Here is a 20,584-nt window from a genome sequence, read left to right as displayed (position 1 = left end):
CCACGGGCTCTCTGAGGCTGGGGGGCCGCCCTGGCTGCAAAATGAGAACCCGAGAAGCTAGGCTTCACCTAATGCTCACAATTACATCCACTTAGAGAGCATTTGCTTTGGGCAGACCTCATACTAAGCACTTTAAAAACATTATCTCATTTAATCCTCAAAACAATCCTATGAGCTATGCCTTATTATCCCATTAAAGATAAGGAAAACGAGGCTTAAAGCAGTGAGGTAGCTCTCGCCCAAGGGGCACCGCTGGCAAGAGGCCAAGCCCAGTTTCAAACCCAGCTCAGTCTGATGCTAAACCCTGCTCTTACCCACTAGGCCCAAACTGCCTGCTGCGACCTGTTCCTCGCTCTCCACCCAACGTGTCCAGTGCTTCCTGCTTCTGAACTCACAGTGGATGTTGCCTGGCCCTTCAGATACGGCAGGAAGCACCACTTCCCTGTCCAGAGTTCCTTCCCTCCCCATTTAGCTGTGCTTTGCACATCCACGTCCCTCACCAGCACCACAAACTCACACTATCCCTGGAAAAAATGCCAACACCAGACGTGCCTGGCGTGAGCCTTGCTCTGGCCCCACAGTGAGGCCGGGACAGAACAGCTCTGCAACATCCGATGGCTTCTGAGCAGATGCCATGGGCTTATACCCACAGAGCAGGTTTAGCACGGCTCAGCTAAAAGCACCCTGGCAAGTGGAATTTCTCCTTTGCAAGGAGAAAAACAGAACATCTCTAGGCTGGTTAGGATGCTGGCTGACCTCACTACGAATTCTCTCCTGCCGAACCCTGAGCTCTCCCTTCCATCCTCCAGAGCCCAGCAACAGGAGCTGCCCGTGTGGTGGCCATGCACCGCGTAACCTCTACCTGGCTGTGCACCCTGGCGACACCAGGTCCGGGGGTCGCACAGCCCAGCTTCCAGTAAAGGCATGCTACTAATTCACAGGGAGGGGACTAATTAGAAGTGAGCGGTGCTCCGAGCCAAGCCCTTCCAGCTAAGAAGCAAGCACAGCGCCTGGCGAGGTGCACGGTGGAGTCGCTGAGTGGGAAACGTCAGCTCCAGGTGAGGTCGGAAGTGTGAGTCACCCACCCTGTGCCGCGAAGCCTGGGGTGGACGCCAGCTGCGATGATCAACTTTAGTTACCGGAGGACAGGACAGAGAGGGAGATCAGAGCTTCCTGATAAGATGAGAGACTCACAGACACAGAAAACAAACTACGGTTACCAAAGGGGAAGGGGGCGGTGGGGGGGGGGGGGCGGGGACTAGCAGATACACACCACTAGATATAAAATAGATGAACAGCAGGGACCTACTGTACAGCACAGGGAACTGCATTCAATTTCAATACCTACAATGGAAGAGGATCTGAAAAAGCATATACATGTATCACTGAACCACTTTGCTGTACGCCTGAAACTAACACAACACTGTACACTGACTACAATTCAATTAAAATAAATAAATCATTTTTAAAAGAGATGATCCGTGCACCTTCTTAGCAGATGGGAGAAGGGAAGAGGAGGATGAGAAACAAGGTTCACCAAATGCCTCCACCACGTCCTGGCTGATGCCTCTAAACCAATTCTAGATGCAGGGCTCCCAGAGCGGCTCAAAGTCCAAGGCAGGGACCCGGTGGCCTCTCAGGAAGCCCCTGGGGGCTCCACCGAGGACCTTCCAAGAATCACTGGCCCCCTCGTGCATTACCTGCTGTCTCACCCGAACCTCAGGTGAGCTGTTGATCCTGGCCTGGAGACTAGGAAACTGGGATCTGGGGAGAACTGAGACTTACCCATGCAGCCAGCGGCCTCCACACCCCCAAACACCCCCCACAGTCATCAGTCCCAATCAGCCTGACACCCTAGAGCGTGGACAGAGCTACAACTCGTGCAGAATTAAACCAAACCAGCAACCGGGAGGCAACGCCCACAAGCCGGGCCACGGAGGAAGGGCGGGAAAGGTGAGAGCACACGTATCGTGCACAGCCCCACAAAGAGGACACTGCAGGGCATCTGGAGAGAAGCAGCGCCAGACGCCAGTCTCTAGACGTGCAGGACGTTGCTTGGAGCTGGAGCTGGGAGTCGGGGGTGGGGAGGAAGCCTGTTCTCCCCTTCCCCAGCCCGGGCTCCCCTGGGTGAGACTCCACTTCAATGCCAACAGTGACGACCCACTGCTCTCCTCCGCTCCCCCACCCCGTCGCCCCGTGGCTGGCGTGTGCCACCCTCCCGGGGGTCTCACTCTGTCCTCTTCACCCCAACCCCAGAAATCAGCCAGCCTGGAGCGTGAGTGTGGTCCCCCAGGTCTCATGAAACAAGGGGGTCATCACAGCAGGCCTCCCGCCACCAGCATGGCCCCGAAAGAACAGCCCCTGGAAGCATCCTGAGTTGAAGGTGCTGGTCCACTCTGGAGCCCGCCGACGTGTCCTGCTGGCGTGCTTGAAGTGAGAGGGTCAAGGAGGAGACTGCCACTTTGGGTCAAGATGAAATAAACAGCCTGACTGACCCCTCCTGGTTCTCCTCATCCCTCCCCACCAACAAGGAGACGGTCAGCGCACAAGCAAGGGGCTTGCTGCTGGAAAGTGCTTATCAGTCAACGGGCCTGGAGAAGGCGAGGGTTGTGCAGAATTATTTTAGAAACTCCTGGAGCTAGTCAGCAGAGCGTCTGCCTGGGTAGAGAGACAGGACCGGTACTGCAGGAAAATTAACAGGGGCACGTCCAGTATCATGTAAGTTCTAGATGTAGTGTTATTTCACAAAAACAGAACCTGGAGCTGACTGCATACAGTGCTGTAAGGTCCGCCTGCAGCCCACCAGCCCCCCAGCACCTCCCTGGGAGGTCCCCAGCCTTCCTTGTGGCTGACTGTCCCTGCCCCGGGGTCAGCTGATTACTTAGGGACTAGCTAAAAACATTTCAAGAGATTACTCCTGTAGAGAAATCTACCTGCAATAGAAATGGTCCTATTCCGACACAAGACAGAGGGTACAGAGTGCTTCTCTAATCCGAGTTTGTTTTTCAGTTTAATACAATTTAATACTCCTCTGCATCACTCAAAATACTCCTGAGTATTCCGCAGGTTCTTAGGGTCGGGTGTCTCAGTCCTGCTGTTACCTGGCTTCTCTCAGCCGCTGCTTCCCCGCAGAGAGGGGACAGACCGCATCGCGCCTGCACAGAGTCGGCAGTCAACATGCGAGAAAGCTGGTCAGAGCCGAGCCCGGCACTGACATCATTCCACTGACGAGAAAAGTCAGCCTCAGAGAAGAAATGTCCACTTATGCAAAGTGCCTGTGTTGATGCCAAGCGCAGCCGGAAGCAGAATCCACGACTCTGGACGCCAGGTCCCCTGGCCTCTAACCTGCACTCCCCTAATTTTAAATCAAAGGTACTCTGGCACATCTTTATCATCCCACAAGCCCCGTTTATTTTTCAAAAGAAAGAGAATAAAACTGTTGCGTACCCGGAAAGTTCTACCTGAACTTCACGTACACAAGCAAGCGTAGCGACCCCAGGCAGGCTCGGCTCCGAGCCCACGCCCCGGACGGGCACAGGGGTTGTCGTCATGTTTCCTGGACGTCACCTGGGTCTCAGGACAATTCATGTCATGACTTTCTGACCACGGACTGCCCACTCAGACTACGGGCACAACTCAGCCAAGGTCGGGCCCAGCAGGTCCCTGGTGAAAGGCCAGAGGGACCTTTTGGGAGAAATCGCAGAATCTCCTAAAGTATTTCCAAAATGCAGGTTCCCAGTAGCTCAAAATAATACGATTCAATACGGCAGCATTCTAACTTCAGCTGCTGGTACTAGCAATATTCCTGGGGTTCAAAACTTTTTTTTCTAATACCAATAAAAGCTGCTTCCTCAAATGAGGCGTCAGGAGCCCCGCTTCTGACTGCACGTCATTCTCTGATACACATCAGCTCTCAGTTCAACGCTGCCCTGGATGGGCATAAAATGCCTCCTGCTCAGATATGCACCGGAGTGTGACCCTTTGATGACGCACGTGAGTCTGCAACAGCTGCTGAAATGACTACGACTGCGCTGCCCAGGCTCAGAGGACGACAGACGCAGGGTCCACCCCGCGCTACAGCGACCCGGGGCAGCCCGGCCATGCGGGAGGTGAGCAGCGCTCTGCTCTGAGACCACCCACCGCCACCCAACGCCCACCTATCCCATCAGGACAGGCATTTAGTCCATAGTAACAGGAACCAGGAACTAACTCCCAAAATGCAGCAGTGATGGGATAATTAATGTGAATTCCACCCACCCGGTCATCAAATACGTACTGAAAGCCAGCTGAGTGAGGGGGGCGTGCCGACCCTGATGGGGACAGAGGAGGGCGTTCCAGGTCCCTGTCCCTGCAGAGGTGCTGGGAGTGGGAGGGCCCGGGAAGGATAACTGGCTGCAGGGGGTGATGTGCCGTCATTAACATGACCAGCATGTTCAGGCGGGGCTGCGCAGGCTGGAAGGGTCAGAGAGGCTTCAGGGGAACTGAGAACTGCTGCGTATCAGAGAAGGATGGCTAAGACCCACCAGGTAGACCGGGGACGCCTGGGAGGATCTCTCAGTGACCATGGAGATAAACTATGCAGATCTAATTAAGGTTTTCCACCCACTCCAATTCCACCACTAAGGCTGCATGTTGTCTTAATTTAAAAAGGGGAAAAAGATAAAGAACTCTAAAAAGTCACCATTTTATTGACAGTGTCTAGTTTTTTTTTTAAGATTTCTTTTTTTTCTGGTCAAAGTGTGTCTTAGTGCTCAAACCTCTCTCACGTGCCCCGGGCGAAGTGAAAACACACTGGCCTTGTCACAGTCCTTATTTTTTTTTTAATACTAGCTCCTTCTACATAGAAAGAAGAGTTGGATTTTTTTCCTTCAAAGCCAAGCTAATGGGTCTCAAGATTGATACAAAGGCAATCACTGTGCAGAGAAGTGAGTCCGAGGAGGGCTCGGCTTTTCATGAGCGTTGCTTTATGTCTATTAAAAGCCTGTGATGAGATGAGGTCTGCAAGGCGCTTCCGTGGCTACACAGGACAACTCTGCGTTTGGCAGATGTGTACTTGCAAGTTTCTGGCTCAGTGATGGGAATGACATAGCCAAAACTCCACAAAACGAAGGGACCTCTGCTTAACATTCCACCACCTCAGCCTCAGAATCAGACAAAAGATGCTGAGGACAAAAGGAGACCCCCCACCTCGCAGCACTTGTCACTGGCACGCGGGCTCTGAGAAGCCTCCAGGGAGCCCAGAAACAAGGCGACCCCAAGCGCACCCCTGTCGCATTTATGTGCCAGGGCGAAGTCTCCCTCCGGGGCACACAATCACAGGTACGAAGCTGATGAGAAAGTAATGGCAATTTTTTTAAACCAAGGTGCAAATGCTTTGCAGAGGACAAGCTAAAACACTCCCAGTGGGCGGGATCTTGTATCTTCGTTATGACTGGCACTTAGAACCTACAGAAATTTCAAAGGAATAATGCTTGAGAAAACCAAATCAGGAGGTGATAATCAAGAAAAATTAAGTCTCAGGTACACAGGAAGTTCAAGACCGTGTCTGTCCTCAGATCACGGGCACTCGCCTGTCCTCCCAGCCCCTCTCCCACACACACACGCACACACACTGCCCGCCTCTCACCTGGCACCAGGTGTGCTCTGGGAAGCCTTCCCCCACCTCACAGACAGACTGGCTGCTGGAGAGACTGCTCAGTGTGTGGTCTGGCTCAGAGATGAGCCGAGACTACCAGAAGCCTCACGCAGAAAGTCAGTGCCCCAGAGGGATGCTGCCAAATGTGGGAAGGGAGGCGGTGGCCGTGGCCGTGGGCGGGGTGCTGAGTCACAGGCCACAACCGGCGCCCTCGTCAGCCCCAGCCCTGCCAGGCTCACGGAGGGTTTATGTTGGGTCCCACAACACTGTTCCCTGTCAAATGCCACCTCCCACCGCCTGCTCCTGAGTACAGGGCCTAGACAAAAGAACACAAGAGTTAGCGGCGGGAGCCAGGGTCCCACGCAGCGGCTGGCACGCCCTCAGCCAGGAGGGCAGGACAGCCATTATGAAGGACCCCTAACTTTGAAATTATAGGTAAATTTAAGATTTATAGATAAAAATTATAGGTAAGATGAAAAAAGCTTATTTGGCTAACAAAGATATTACTCAAACTAAGCAGTTATAACCCAACGGTAGTCAGTCAGCAATGAAAATAAAGCGTTCCCGAAAATCTCCTGGAATGTAACGGGGAAAACTGTGCACTTCACAAACTTCAATCTACATGCTACTTTCCTGAATTATATCTTGAGTAAAGTAAAATACATCCAGGTGAAAATTACCTGGCTTACTCTTTTTATTTTTTTACTTGAAGTATAGTCAGTGACAGTGTGCCAGTTTCTGGTGTACAGCACAATGTCCCAGTCATGCACACACAGATATATATTGGTCTTCATAAAAGGTTATTATAAGATACTGAATAGAGTTCCCTGTGCTAGACAGAAGAAATTTTTTTTATCTATTTTTATATATAGTGGTTATCCTTTACAAATCTCGAACTCCCCAATTTACCCCTTCCCACCCTCTTTCCCCCAGTAACCATAAGATTGTTTACGGGGTCTGAGAGTCTGTACTCTTTTCAATACTAAAATCACCAAAGCTCTGGTCATTCCAGGACTGGGCAAAGTGCTAACAGTCTCTAGACCACAAGCAGTTCAGCAAGCATGTACTGAATATGATGAAATGAACTAAGTGCCAAGTCAAGTTCAAGGTACCAGCCGCCCGTGTCAGGGAGCTCGGTCTCCACGCGTCTGTACTTAGATGTAAGTGTACGTGCAGCTGTACGTACAGAGTGTGCACATAAAGATGAACAAGAGAGTCCTGCCCTCAGCGGGTTTAAGGTGCGGTGGAGGAGGCAGACCCACGAGCAGATACATCAGTGAGCTCCCCGCCACCTCGGAGGAGCAAAAGGTAAGAAGGGCTGGCACAGAGAGGGGCATTCAGTCCACCCAGAGGGTTCAGAAAAGGCCTTCTGCAGGAGGTGACATCTGAGCTAGGGCTTGAAGGAGCGGCTGAGCAAGGCAGCAAAAGGGTGAAAGGGCCTTCCTGGCAGAAATAACCAAAGGGCAGGGCCTGCACCCACGAAGCAACGTGGTGCCCGTGGAACGCGCGGGCCGTCAGGGTAGCTGAGCGGGGGTGCGGCTGTGGGATCAGCCTGTGCAGAACCTGGGACCCCGAATTTAGGGAGGACATTATGCATTTGGCCTTGGACGTGTCAGGCTGAAGTGCCTCTGAAACATCCAGGTGGAGGTGGTGAGTAAGAGGAAGTCTGGTGTGGAGACGGCGGAGCACGCAGGCCATCAGGGTGTACATGGTGATCAGACGGCCAGGTGAAGGAGATAACTGGGGAGAGCACAGAGCAGGAAGAACCCGGCACCCACAGCACACCAGTGCAGGACCCCAACACTGAACGGCCGGGAAAAGGAGGCAAGCCCACAGAGGAGCCCAGACGGGACCTCCAGAGAGCTCCAAGGTCACCACACTGGTGCAAACTAGGGACAGAGACCCTGGGTGGCTGGGCCTAAGCATTTCCCGAGCCATCCATGGACGGCAGGGAAGTCAGCCGGTTCTAGGTTCAAGGTTATGTAACCCATTTTTTCCACAGACCCAAACCATGTCCTGCAAACTAACCTTGTAACAAAGCTGATACTATGGTCTCTGTCTGTCTACATACAGTTTCTCAACTTGTTCAGAACTGAGAAAAAGAGAAAAGAAAGTAGCTCCTGACATCCAGAAGCTGCCCGACCCTCCCAGCAAGGCCGTGTGTTAGACATAAACCATCCCAGAGACACCAGCCTCCCACAAGCTCACTCCGAGACCACGAGAAAAACAACAAAATAAGGCCACTTCACAATTCTGCCTAATCATAAACAAAAACAATGTCAAAGTGTCACCCACAATTGTACCAAACACCCCCTTTCTTGGCCAAAATGACAGCATTCAATCTGGAGCAAATCTCCCCTTCCTCAGACCCTCCTGCCGGTCATCAACTGAAACCCAAGTCCATATACTGGGTTCTCACACCTCTTACTGAGTAGTTACTGCAACGGGCGACAGACCCAGGATGACTGAGTACCACGCTCCCGACTGTCTGTGGCTGGAGACAACGGACAGAACTAAATCCATGAGCCCTGGGGACCCAGTCAGGACAGCAGTTACCTCGCAGGCGGGGAGAGGGTGAACGTAGGCGGGGAGGGGCAGCCTGGGAAGGAAACGAGTGTAAACGTCGGAGATTCTGCTTCTTATCCTGGGTGGTGGGCTGTCATATTCTCAGTAAAATGTTTCAGTCTGAAATTTTTAACAAAATACTTTTAAGAAGAAAGAAGGATGCAAGATAAACAAGGTCAGAGGCTACTGAGATGTCACGCTAAGAACTGAAAAAAGGAGATGAGGGTAACTCAGCGAAAGCTCTAATTTTAGTGGCTTGATGGGTGGGAAGGCAGGTCGGAGGGGATTACAGAGGGGGGAGGAGACAGAGAGCGAGTACAGGAGCGTTCTCAAGTGCGGGGGGGGGGGGGCAGGAAGCTGCGTGATGGGGGAAGGCCTGGGACGTCGCCTGACAATGAGACCTGTGGACCTCCACTGGAAGACCCTGTCTCCTGCTGTTCCCTCTGACCTTAGGGTTTGGCCTCTGAATAACAGTTAATTGATCATCACAACACCCCACTTCCCCATTGCTGACTACTCAGTATCACAAGTAAGAGTGAAATTAAAAGACTGTATCTATAAAATGTCGTAATATCTGCAATTCTTTCCTTCACAAACATAAGTAACAGACTTTGTATTTATAGCTTAGTCTCTCATCTGTAAGTTATAATCGTGATATAGAAAGTTAACTATAATTCGGACACTAAATCTTGAAAAATTGTGGAACCAAGAGCAAAAGCGGGAAAAAGGCAATGGTCCACAGAGTTTTGCAAAACTGTACATCTCACCGCACGGAGACTCTAAGAGAAAGGCGCTGGTGATGAGAGCCGCACAGGACAAGGGCCAGGAGCTCTGTCCAGTACAGCATTGCACTGCGCCTGGGCCTCTGTGATGCTGCCTCCCCGGAGCTGGGCTGGGGCTGCAGCCGCCCAGCCTCCGTCCACAGCAGCTCGCTTCATGACTGAGGTTGGCTGGGCTCAGGTTCAAACCCAGAACTTGAGCTGCGCTCTGGGTTCTAAGAACCCCAGTCGGTGATTACTTGGTAAAGCCGCCATTCCCATTAAATGAAAATTTGCTGATGACCAATTAAAACCCTTTGACTCCCAAATTTATCCCTTTCCACCCTCTTTCCCCCAGTAACCATAAAATTGTTTACTACGTCTGTGAGTCTGTTTTGTAGAGGAGTCCATTACTGTTCTTTTTTTTTTTTAAGTTTCCACATATGAGTTATATCACACAGTATTTTTCTTTCTCTTCCTGGCTTGTTTCACTTAGAACGATGACCTCCAGGGCCATCCATGTTGCTGCAAATAGCATTCTTTTACTCTTTTTTATGGCCAAGTAGTATTCTGTTACATAAATATACCACAACTTCTTTATCCAGTCTTCTGTCAATGGATATTTAGTTTGCTTCCATGTATTGGCTAGTGCTGAGATTTGCAAAGGTTAACCACTATATATAAAAATAGATAAAAAACAAATGCCTTCTGTATAGCACAGGGAACTATATTCAGTATCTTGTAATAACCTTTAATAAAAAGGCTACGAAAACATCTGGGATATTATGCTGTACACCAGAAACTGACACATTGTAACTGACTATACTTCAATAAAAAAGAGAATTAAAAAATAAATAAGAAGCTTTGACTAATTTCAGGCAGCTGGAGACTCGTCACAGACATTATCTTCCTGATCCTCATGACATGCTACCAAGCCATCAGATACCTATCATCTTTATTTGAGAGACAGAAAAAAACCTAAATCCCCAAAGCGCAAGCTTTCCAGAAGAATGTAAAATAATTAATCAGCCTGCCAGAATGTTCGCTCACATCTACACATAATGAAGAAAAAATGCATTTGGAATGCTCCTGGCTATGGGAGGATAGAAGAAATTTGTAAAGATCCTTTTCTTCAAGGAATATGCAATCTAACTGCAAGGGGAAATTAGATACATAGAAAACAAAGCTTAAATAGAACTTTAAAATGCCAAAATCAGAAGATGTTTAAAACCATGAGGGGAGGAAATTAATCTTTAGGATTAACTGAAACACAGCCTCCCAAAATTTTCCCGCAGCAGGCCTGAATGTCTTACCTCTTCAGAGCACAGCCAAGGTGAAATTGTGTATCAGCTATGATTTCCCTAGAAGAAAAGAACTTTATCTTCTGCAACTATTCCATCTGCCTTTACGCCCCCAATCTGCAGGGAGCAGACCATGGATCCTACCCGTTCTGGTGCGCTCACTGCAGTCTGACCCAGCTGAAGTCCCCCCGCACCCCTGAACACACTGTGTGAGCCATGTCCGGTCCAGAGCCGCACCCCCGCCTGCCCCCACCCTTTTCCCGGAGGCAAGGCTCCTGGAAGACACTGGAAGGGACGGCCCCTAGGGAACTTCTCTACATCCTGTCCCTGCCTGAGCCTTCTTTTCCACTCTCAAGGGAACAGCGCTGCTGCCACCTCCCACATCAGTTCTCAAGTGGACTTTAAATTCTCTACTTGGGGGAAGCACAGATCCCTTTCTGCTGCTGCGTTGTTTTCCTCTCTCTCCCTCTCAACAAAGTCAAACTTTTGCAAATATAAAATGTGTGCTTTCAGATTACTGTCTTGCTGTAAACTTTAAAACAAACTCTGGTTTTGATCCCAGGCAGCACGCATCCTCCTCTAGAAACACTGAAGCCCCAGGTTTGGTGGACGGGGCCGCAGGGCAGCAGGGATAATCAGGGGTGACTGGGAACAAGAACATGGTAGTTCGGTATTTTCACGAAGTCGTGCAGGTTACAGAAGCCTTCTGTTTATGTCCTCTCCTTTCTCACCCCTTAAACGTCTACTTTAGGTTCTGATCAACCAAAGAGCTTCCTAACTGGTCTTCCCACTCCACGACCTCCTCCACAGCTGCCATTGGAGTTTTACTAAACTCGCAGCTTCAATTATGATTTAAAAAATAAGTAACTGGGGACACCCCTCATGCTGACCTTCAAAGCTCCTCTAATCCGGACCTCTCCGCACCTTCCAGCCTCACCTCCCACCACATCTGACGACAGGCGAGCTCGGGTGACAGGTGGTGGGTTCTCCAGCCCCTCAGCGGCGGGAGTTCAGGCTGGTGGAGCCCGGGGCAGAGATGGTGTAGACAGCTAGGGGTGGGCTACTGCAACCCGATTCGGAGCCCCTTGAGGGCAGGGGCCGGACCAGCCCCTCCAGACGCGGACAGCGTCAAGGGCACAGGGTAACACTCAGTTTCTGTCTGTTGAGCATCCACAACACGTTTAGACTGCCCCGGGCTGCAGGAGGACAGAAGAGAAGTTTAGAGCCCTTTCTTCAAGGAATTTGCAATCTAACTGCGGAGAGAACAATTAGGAGAGAACAATCTAAATGAAGAGAGAACAGGAAAAACAAAGCCTAAATAGAACGTCTTAAATGGCCAAAAAGAGGGGGAGGGTACAGCTCAAGTGGTAGACAGCATGCTTAGTGTGCATGAGGTCCTGGATTCAATCTCCAGTACCTCCTCTAAAAAGAAAGAAACAAACCTAATTATCCTAATTTGGAGGTGGGGACAAATAACCATTTTTTAAAAAATGGCCAAAATGATAAGATGTTCAAAACCATGAGGGAGGAGAAACATACTCCTCAGTATCAGATCAAAATACAGCCTCCCAAAATGTTCCGGCCAGTCTCCCCTCACCCTCTACCTCCCGGTCAACCGCTGTGAAGCCCCTGGATCCAGCATTTGGTCTTCTTTCCTAAAGGTCTAAATTAAAGTAAGTATAATAATGAAAAGATATCCCATTCAGTGATGTGTGAAAAACACAATAAAGTTTGGTAAAAACCCACACTTGACATTAGCGAGCTCATAGCTGGGTGTGATATTCAGCTGCACAAGAGGAGCTACATAACAAAGGCGCCGACTGCAGGGAAATCAAGCCCCGATCGCTGGCGTTGCTGTGGATGGTGGCGTGAGCAGGGAAACACACCGATCACAGCCCCACAGAGGCCACGAGGCCAGGGGCCGGGGAATATTAAATGAAATCCACCAAGAAATTATTTCTTGGCAGAACGAAAGGCAGTAGGAATAGAAAATTGAATCAGGAATGGAAAAGCCCCAAGTGACCTAAACTCTCTCACTCGTCCCTAAAAGACACAAGGAATGACAGTTTAAAGCAGCATTAAAAAAAAAAAAATGCCTGGAAGGAATCAAACAGTCATAACAGGCAGTTAGCAGGACTAATTTTGCGTGTGGTAGTATTTCTTCCTCTTCCAGTCACGGGGGGAGTCTGCAATCCCAACAGTGTTGGTAAGGATGACAATGTATTTTGTGATTACCCATTGCACTTCAGTTTTTCCTTCCAGGAGCAACTTCAAATCAAAGGAAGCTGCCAAAATCCGTGTGGGGGCTGTCACGGCCTAAAGACACTGCCAGGTCGGAGCAGACGAGGGCGCAGAGTCAGCACCGGGGGCCGGAGGGCTGGCTGTTCAGGAAGGAGGAGAGCAAAGGCAAGGGGAAGAACGTGCAGGGAGACAGGTTTCTGATACATGAATTTAAACCTGTTTCCAGCCTATGAGCCCTGTGCCTACTGCCCGGGAGCAGACTAGATCACACAGTAAATAAGAAGCATTCTCGCCCATGTTTAGTTTTATGGAATAGCTGGTGAAGCTTTCCAGCTCTCAAAAGGCCTGCAAACAATTTTAAGGGTGTTTCTTCCTGCACCTCAAAGAAGGGGATTCATCATCCAAGCTGCTCCTCGAACCATTCCCAAAGCCAAGGGTCTAACATAGTCATTTACAACTTCTGTTCCAATGATAGCAGTAAAAAAAAAAAAAAAAAAAAAAAAAAATTGGACAAAGGTTGATTATGATTTAAAACAGACCTTCTTATAATGGATGGTTCATCAACTGAACTCTCCTGATTAGAAGGTTTAGAAAAAATACACAGTCTCAAAATCACTGGTCCAACTAAATGTTATGGATAATGAAAGCCACAGGTGGTTTAATTTCCTGAGTGATGGAGACGGGAGGAGATACAGGCTCGGAGGAGACAGAGGGCTGCACTCTGGGCAGGGCGAGTGGAGATGGCTGTGAGATGAATGCAGATGCTCTCCACTCACCTGGGATGGGCTATAAAGCAGGTGTCCCACCCTTGTCCCTGGGCGCCGGAGGCCCCCACTGCCTGGCTGTCCTTCTCTGAGCCCACCACTCACTCTCACACCCCCAGGCTTGCACACATCTCTCTGCCTGAGACCCCAGCTCTCAGCCCTCACTTCCTGGCGTCTCGGCTCAGCCGCACCCATTCCATCGCAGATTTCTCCAACGTCACCCTCTCTCCTCACCTGGAGAGCCCTGTTCATCTGTTCCCTTTGCCCAGGACGTCTTTCCTCTCCCTCCACCATCTTTGCCTGAATAACCCCCAAGCACCCTTCAGCACCGGCTGAGCTGCTGCTTTCAGGAAGCCTGTGTGACCCCAGGTGAAGCGCCCCCCACCACGTGATCAGTCCTCACACTGCACTGCAGCTGCCGGTTCCCTAGACCCGCCCGACGCCACCTCCCCGGCCCCAGACTGCAGGTCACTTCAAGAAAGGACTGTCTCACCACTGCCACCACCCCAAGTCAGGCCTCCATCAGCACAGATGGGACAAGCATCCATATTCTCTCTGGGTAGCAGAGTGATAAAGAATTCTCACTGTTGTTAGTTTGGCTGTTACAGGTTTTCAACATTCATTTTCATAAAAACGTACTCTGTGATGGAAGATAAATATAATTCATGAACATTTCCACTTCCTCATTCTAGAGGAGAAGAATGGAGGCCACGTTTCAACTTTACGCTCACATTAAACACTGCTCTGGGCAGGTCTCGGCTGAATCTCACCGCATCTGACAGAAGAGGTCCTCAGTCATCAACAGATGCTGGCAATACGACGAGACACGGTTACACAAAGGAAGAGGGAACTTTGGCCTGGGCAGATTTATTATGGGAAATATCTCCCACCCAAGGACACTGTCCAGTTTGGGGTGTAAGGTAGGAAAACGAGCATTTAAGCGACAAGGAACCGTTATCTGAATGTTCTCCTCTGTGAGCCACTTGGTTTTGATGAGGAATTCATTGCAAGTATCCAAGAAAGAAGAGAAAAAGGAACAGGGCATGCACACACACACTCACAGTGTGAATGTTCCCTGAAGCCTATTCAGTAAACCCATTTTGATTCCGTATATGTATACAATGGAATACTACTCAGCCATAAAAAAAGAATAAAATAATGCCATTTGCAGCAACATGGATGGACCTGGGAAATCATCATTCTAAGTGAAGTAAACCAGAAACAGAAAGGAAAATATCATATGATATCACTCATCTGCAGAATCTAAAAAAAGAAAAAAGAGAACACTAATGAACTCTACAAAACAGAAACAGACTCCCAGACATAGTAAACAATCTTACTGTTACTGAGGGAAAGGGGTTTGGAAGGGATAAATTTGGGAGTTTGAGATTTGCAAAGGTTAGCCACTATCTATAAAAATAGAAAGAAAACAAATTTCTTCTGTAGAGCACAGGGAACTCTATTCAATATCTTGTAATAACTTTTAATGAAAAAAATATGAAAACGAATGTATGTACATATATGCATGACTGGGACATGATGCTGTACACCAGAAACTGACACATTATAACTGACTCTACTTCAACTGGAAGGAAGGAAGGAAAGGAAGGAAGGAAGAAAGGAAGAAAGGAAGACAGAAAGACAGACAGAAAGACAGGAAGATAGACTGTCAGTCAAACCAGAGCTGTGTCCCTTCGGCTGCGACAGGGATGGAAGGATGTTCACTTTGCGGCAGGTTGCTGCCAACACTCTCCCAGGTGCCCCCTCCCGCCTGGGTCGCCCTTCCATCCTCACAGGTGCTGGCCGCCTCCTTCTCTGCAAGCTCCTGAGGTCCTGAGTGACACGTCGTGAAACCACACTGACGCAGGTAGAGACGGGAGGTGAGGAGTCACCTGCGTGGGGAGTTTGAGGATCCGCACACACGTGTGTCTTTTCATGTGAAGGTAAAAAAGGCTGCCCCTTCCGCTCACCACTTCCTCCCCATTCCATCATTTGTTTTTACTTACCTCCCTGACCTCAGAATTCATTTCAGTTTTCGGAATAGTTGTTATTCAAAACAAAACCAAAAAAGAAGAGGACCTAACTTCTACATTGTCTGAATTGCCCAAACAGCTCTAAAGCTACTGGGTTAATTTTAAAGAAGTCACACTGTAATCACTTTATGAACCCTTCCTTACATTCCAATCCTGTTTCCTGATAAGTCCACTTTAGTTTTCATGCTTCAGTAATGAAGTATCAGAGGTAAGAGCTCTTCCTAGACTATTCAGCCCCAGGTGTAATCCTTCAGCAACAAGGAGACAGCATGGTCCAGTCTCAGCCACTGGCAATAAAACCAATTTCAACGTATGACGCCCAAGTCTGAGAAATTCGGAAGCAGCCACCTGCACCTGCAAAATGTAACCCTGATTATGACTGAACTATAATTTAAAAAATACTGGGTTCATAAGACTTCTAAAAATAGAGGATATTATACAGAAGATCCTCACGTCTTCTCATCTTTGGCACCTTTACAAAATGCAGAGTCTGATCCAGATGACAGTTCAGAGAAACGGTCACAGTGCCCTCCCCGACACTATCACTTAGAGTTCAGTGTATTGTTGCAAACTGTTCACAAAATAAAATGCCGGCCTGTGCGGGACAGTGTCACCCAGCAGGCCGGAGGCTGCTGGCCTTGGAAAGGCCGGTGCCTGGGAACTCGGCTTGCAGAAAGCTCCCTGGACCGATGAGAAGCGTCTCCTACGCGGCAAGGCTGCTTGGCTGTGCCCAGGCTGCGTGCGTAAACCTGAAGGATGTGATTCCTGGTGAACACCTGCTCTCCTCTGGGGAACCTGGGATTTTAGTGGGGGCTGCCAGGCAGACTGCCTACCTGACCACCCCCACAACAAAACCCTAAAGTCAGTGTCAAGTGGGCTGCTCTGGGCGGAAGCTCTGGGCGGAAGCTCTGCAGACAGACAGCGGCACTTTTTGCTGTGGGGAGGGTGTGGCTCTCACACGGACGGCACAGAAGACTGCGCATGCCTGGCTGTGTTGCTGTGTCCCCTTCAGCCACACGTGTGACTCGATGCTGGTCCCAGGAGTCCTTCTAGAAAATCACCATACATGTGGATGGTTTGGGGGACCCCCCAAAAAGGCTTAAAATGAAATATTAGCTCTCACTGGGTAAATATTTCATGCTTGTTAATTTTCCTAATGGGGGAAATAGGCTGCCACGATTAAGTCCTACCTTATAACCTGGTGCTGCAAACGCAATCATGATGGAGACACGACTGTAACTTTTTACAGGCTCTTTGCTACTATTTAGTTGACGGGAAAGAACGGTTTGGTGACCACAAGGCCATGGCTGTCAAAGTATAGATTCAGACTGAGCCCAAGTAATAAATCTGCTCTTTGCCAGAGGCAACAAAATAAAGCAGAGCAGACAGCTGGACTACGTGCCGCTTCCGACAAGACCAAGTGCCTACTTCTCTAATTCAGTCATAAGAAAAACATAACTTAACAGGACTCAACTCCACTACTTTTTAAATGTACACTTTACAAGCTACTGGGAACAAATTATCACTAACTTTTCTTACTGAAATACTGAACATAATAAACATGAAAACTCCGATGTTTAAAACAAGAATATAAAATTTTAGCTTTTTTCTCCAATAGGGAAGAGAAAAAACTACCGGGTTGTATAAAACAGATGGGCAACAAGGATACACTGCACATCACAGGGAAATACAGTCATATTTTGTAATGACGTTAAATGGAGTATAACCTATAAAAATACTGGTAATCACTATGCTGTACATCTGAAATTAATGAAATACTGCATATCAACTATACTTCAATTTTAAAAACCAGAGCTCCTGATAACTCTGAAAGAAGAAAACCCTTATTTTTTTACTACGTTAGAAATACATAGAACTAAACCAAAACTGACCCCAAACAGACATGTGTCTGCTTGAATGACCTTCTTTTTTAACCACAATGATGTTACAAATTCTAGAGAGGAAGTTAAACAGGTATGTCATGGTATCTCTAGAGAAACGTGGATGGAACGTGGCCTCACAGCTGTGCTGGGAGATCACACAGAGTCTGGGTTGGAGCAGGTCTGCCCTTCAGCCATCACACTGGGTAACTATGGGCCCTGCCCCACCTTCCAAATGGAGGCTGTGTATCTCAGAAACAAGCAGACCCCCTGAGAAGACAGAGAAACAGACTGGAGTTGATAGGAGGGGCTTCAGGCCTCTTTTCTTTCAAAAAGAGAAGTTTCCAAAGACAAAGAGCGGGAACCACGGGAGAAAGCAGCCCAGTCCTCAGGCGCTTTCTACTTTCAACAGCTTGGCTCCGAGGGGCAGGGTGACTCCACGCCTGCCCTGGGATTCCTGGGGGTGGGACTGCAGCACAGCAAGGCCAATCCCTGATCACCCCTGGGGCTAGACATGCATTTTTCTCCGATGAAACTGTCAAGTCCTATTTCTGGACTTGACTGACCAAGGCCGAGTCAGCCTGTCAGGGAGGCCGGTTCCCAGCGGGTAGGTGGCTGCCGTGTTTGATATCTCCTCTGTGGGAGGAAGATGCAGGGCGTCGTCCTGGTTGAGCAGAGGAGGAACGAATGAAATCTCAGGAAAAGATTTTTCTGTGGAACAATTAACGTTAAACTGAAGACTGAAATTCACCGGTAACCTACCTCTCGTGGACAATGAGGTGTGAGAGCTTCCACGCAGGCGGGGGCCCTGGAAAGGTGGCCCTCTGCCTGGAGCTCTTTGTCTCTGATAGTAGCTGATGCTGAGAAAGTATAAAACGCCGTGCGTGATTCTGCCAGGAGAACTATGGGATGGCAAGTTGCTGACAGCAAGGACTCTGCCCTGTGTCATTCCTTCCTTCCCAGTGCCTAGCAAGGCCTTCGAACATAACAGGCGCTCAACAGATGTTTCTTGGTGAAAGAAATGAGTATGTTAAAGAAATAAGGTCGCAAAACAACAGAGAAGGAAAAACTCGGAAAAGTAAATGAGTCAAGTATCAGATGAAACCACAAGACAGCTTTCCTCCCAAAGTCTGCAGACAGCCCAGGATGGAAGATTCTGGGAGGAGCTGGTGAGGAACCATCAATGACAGGCCTGTTTTTTAGAAACAACAAAAGGAAACACAAACAAGCAAACAAGCAAGGTATGTAAATTGAAAGTATAGATGTGGAGTGTGGTGGAGTTTGAAATTCAGGACATGCAGTTGCCGTACGACTGGATAACATCACTAGAGTCCTTTTCTGTTCATTTAACACAAGGAAAAAAAGTTTTACAAGGAAACAAGAAAAGGCTCAATACATTTTAAATATTTAATTCAACCGTACAATGTATGTAGAATCGAATATTTACTTTTCAGTTTTTACTCAATTACTATATTCACTGCTATTCATATATCAATACATTAAAATATTTTAAGTATATTTTGATAAATGAGTTAAATACGGCTTTAACATATGCCTAAGGGGTTCTGTTTTAATGTTAAGAGTTTTCATTTTTCCCTTCCCCAAAAGGGCAGCAAAATGCCCACGTGTTCATCTAATCCCTGCTACAAGAATCAATCACAGTCCAAGTGATTGACCACACACTAATTAGCAGACACTATCCTTTCTAACAAGAGCGCTGCCTTTACCTCTGTTGACTGTTAAGAAATTTGTGGACCTGAACAGAATCGTCAGAACAACTCCGCCTCATCACTCTACCGAAACAGGAACGTGCCGCTAAGGATTAAGAGGAGGTCGTAAAGCCAAACAGACCTTTCTCAACCGGATGTGCCATCAAGTCATTTAGAAAATAAATACTTGGGATATCTTCTGACAACACACAGCAACATAAATTCTTCCAGGTCAGCCGTTTCATAAATGTCGCTCCTCCCCTTCCCAGCCATTCTGGGAGTATCTAGAATGCAGGCCAGGCACCCCTGTTGCAGAGTTACTGGAACAGCAATGTCGTGAACAAAGACTAGGCTACGGTAAACCCCTAGCCCCATCTTCCAAACCTAGCCTGCTCAAGTCCATGGCCCTAAGTCAGCTGGACTGGGGCCATCTTCACGGGGTACGGTTGTGGGCATTGATCATGGACCACCCAGAAACTAGGATCAGGGTGACCACTGTCTGAGCTTGGCTTTCTGCTCAAACTTCATCTTTTAACAAAGAGGAAAAAGAAGAAATAGTGGCTCCATTTCCCTATGTGATGATCCCTTTTCTCTGCCTCTGTCTTCTTCCTATTGCCTGAAACGACTTTGTCCTTCAAGACAGACACTCCCTCCCTCACGCTCTCTTCTAAGTTCTCTTACCATGGCGTCCTCACAACCCATGCACACACCTGGATAATCCCCCGACAGCGCACAGCAACGTAAATCCTTCCAGAATAGAAGTGAAATTCTTTTTAGTCTACTGAGGTGGAAGGCCCTACAGATCAGAAGTTGGCCCTTCAGCACACGAACAGATATTTGGACACCCATGTTAATAGCAAGATTATTCTCATTTGCCAAAACCGGGAACTCAAATGTCCTTGAGAGATGTATAGGTAAACAAAATGTGGTTTATGTATGCAATGGAATAATACTCAGCCTTATAAAAGCAGGAAATTCTGACACATGCTACACTGTGGATGAACCTTGAGGATATGATGCCAAGTGAAGTAAGTCAAACACAAAAAGACAAATACTGTGTGATTCCATTTGCACAAGATACTAAGAATATTCAAATGCAAGGAGACAGAAGGCAAAATGGTGGGTTTCAGGGATGGGGGGTAGGCAGGAATGGGAGTTACTGTTAAATGGGCAGAGGGTTTCAGTTCTGCAAGATGAAAAGAGGTCTGCAGATGGATGGTTCCACAGCAACATGAATGTACTTAGTGACCCGGAACTTAAGTGAAAAACTGTACACTTAAAAATGGTTAAGATGGTAAATTTTTGTTACGCAGTTTAAAATTTTTAATTTTACTTTTTAAAAAACTTTAAATGACACTGTGTTATATACAATTACCGTATATTTTCAAAAATTAATACTGTAATATTAATACCAAAGCTATTCAATTGTATATTTTAAATAGTTGCTTTGTATGGTATTAATTTATATCTCAAGAAAGCTGTTTTTAAAAAAGAAGAAATTGGCCTTTCCAATGTGACAAATTCCCAATTTAATTCAATCAGCCACAACTGAGGGTCCTCTACGGAGAGACAATGCTGTGCTTGGACTTGATCCCTGCTGGATGGTATAGATAATTACAGATGACCAGAATCAGGCTGGTGAAAAGGACGGGCCAAAGCTTCCATGTTTCTCTCTGCTTAATCTGCCATCTACTCCTT

General features: G+C 48.1%; 1 protein-coding gene across 9 annotated transcripts in view; it reads right to left on the bottom strand.

Moving 5' to 3' along the window:
• Positions 1–20,584, bottom strand: part of CSGALNACT1 (chondroitin sulfate N-acetylgalactosaminyltransferase 1) — a 256,501-nt gene that overhangs the window by 73,903 nt on the left and 162,014 nt on the right. The window contains exon 1 of one of the 9 annotated variants that reach the window (XM_064477398.1): positions 10,272–10,295. The exons of the other annotated variants lie outside the window; for them this stretch is intronic. The gene's annotated coding sequence lies outside the window, so the exon portion shown is untranslated. Of the gene's footprint in view, positions 1–10,271; positions 10,296–20,584 lie in introns of those variants that run through there. 9 annotated transcript variants of the gene reach the window in all.

Source organism: Camelus dromedarius, chromosome 22 (genome assembly GCF_036321535.1).
Source record: "Camelus dromedarius isolate mCamDro1 chromosome 22, mCamDro1.pat, whole genome shotgun sequence".
Lineage (NCBI taxonomy): Eukaryota > Metazoa > Chordata > Mammalia > Artiodactyla > Camelidae > Camelus > Camelus dromedarius.
The sequence above is the reverse complement of the archived record's forward strand: the minus strand, read 5'-3'. Positions and strand labels throughout refer to the sequence as shown.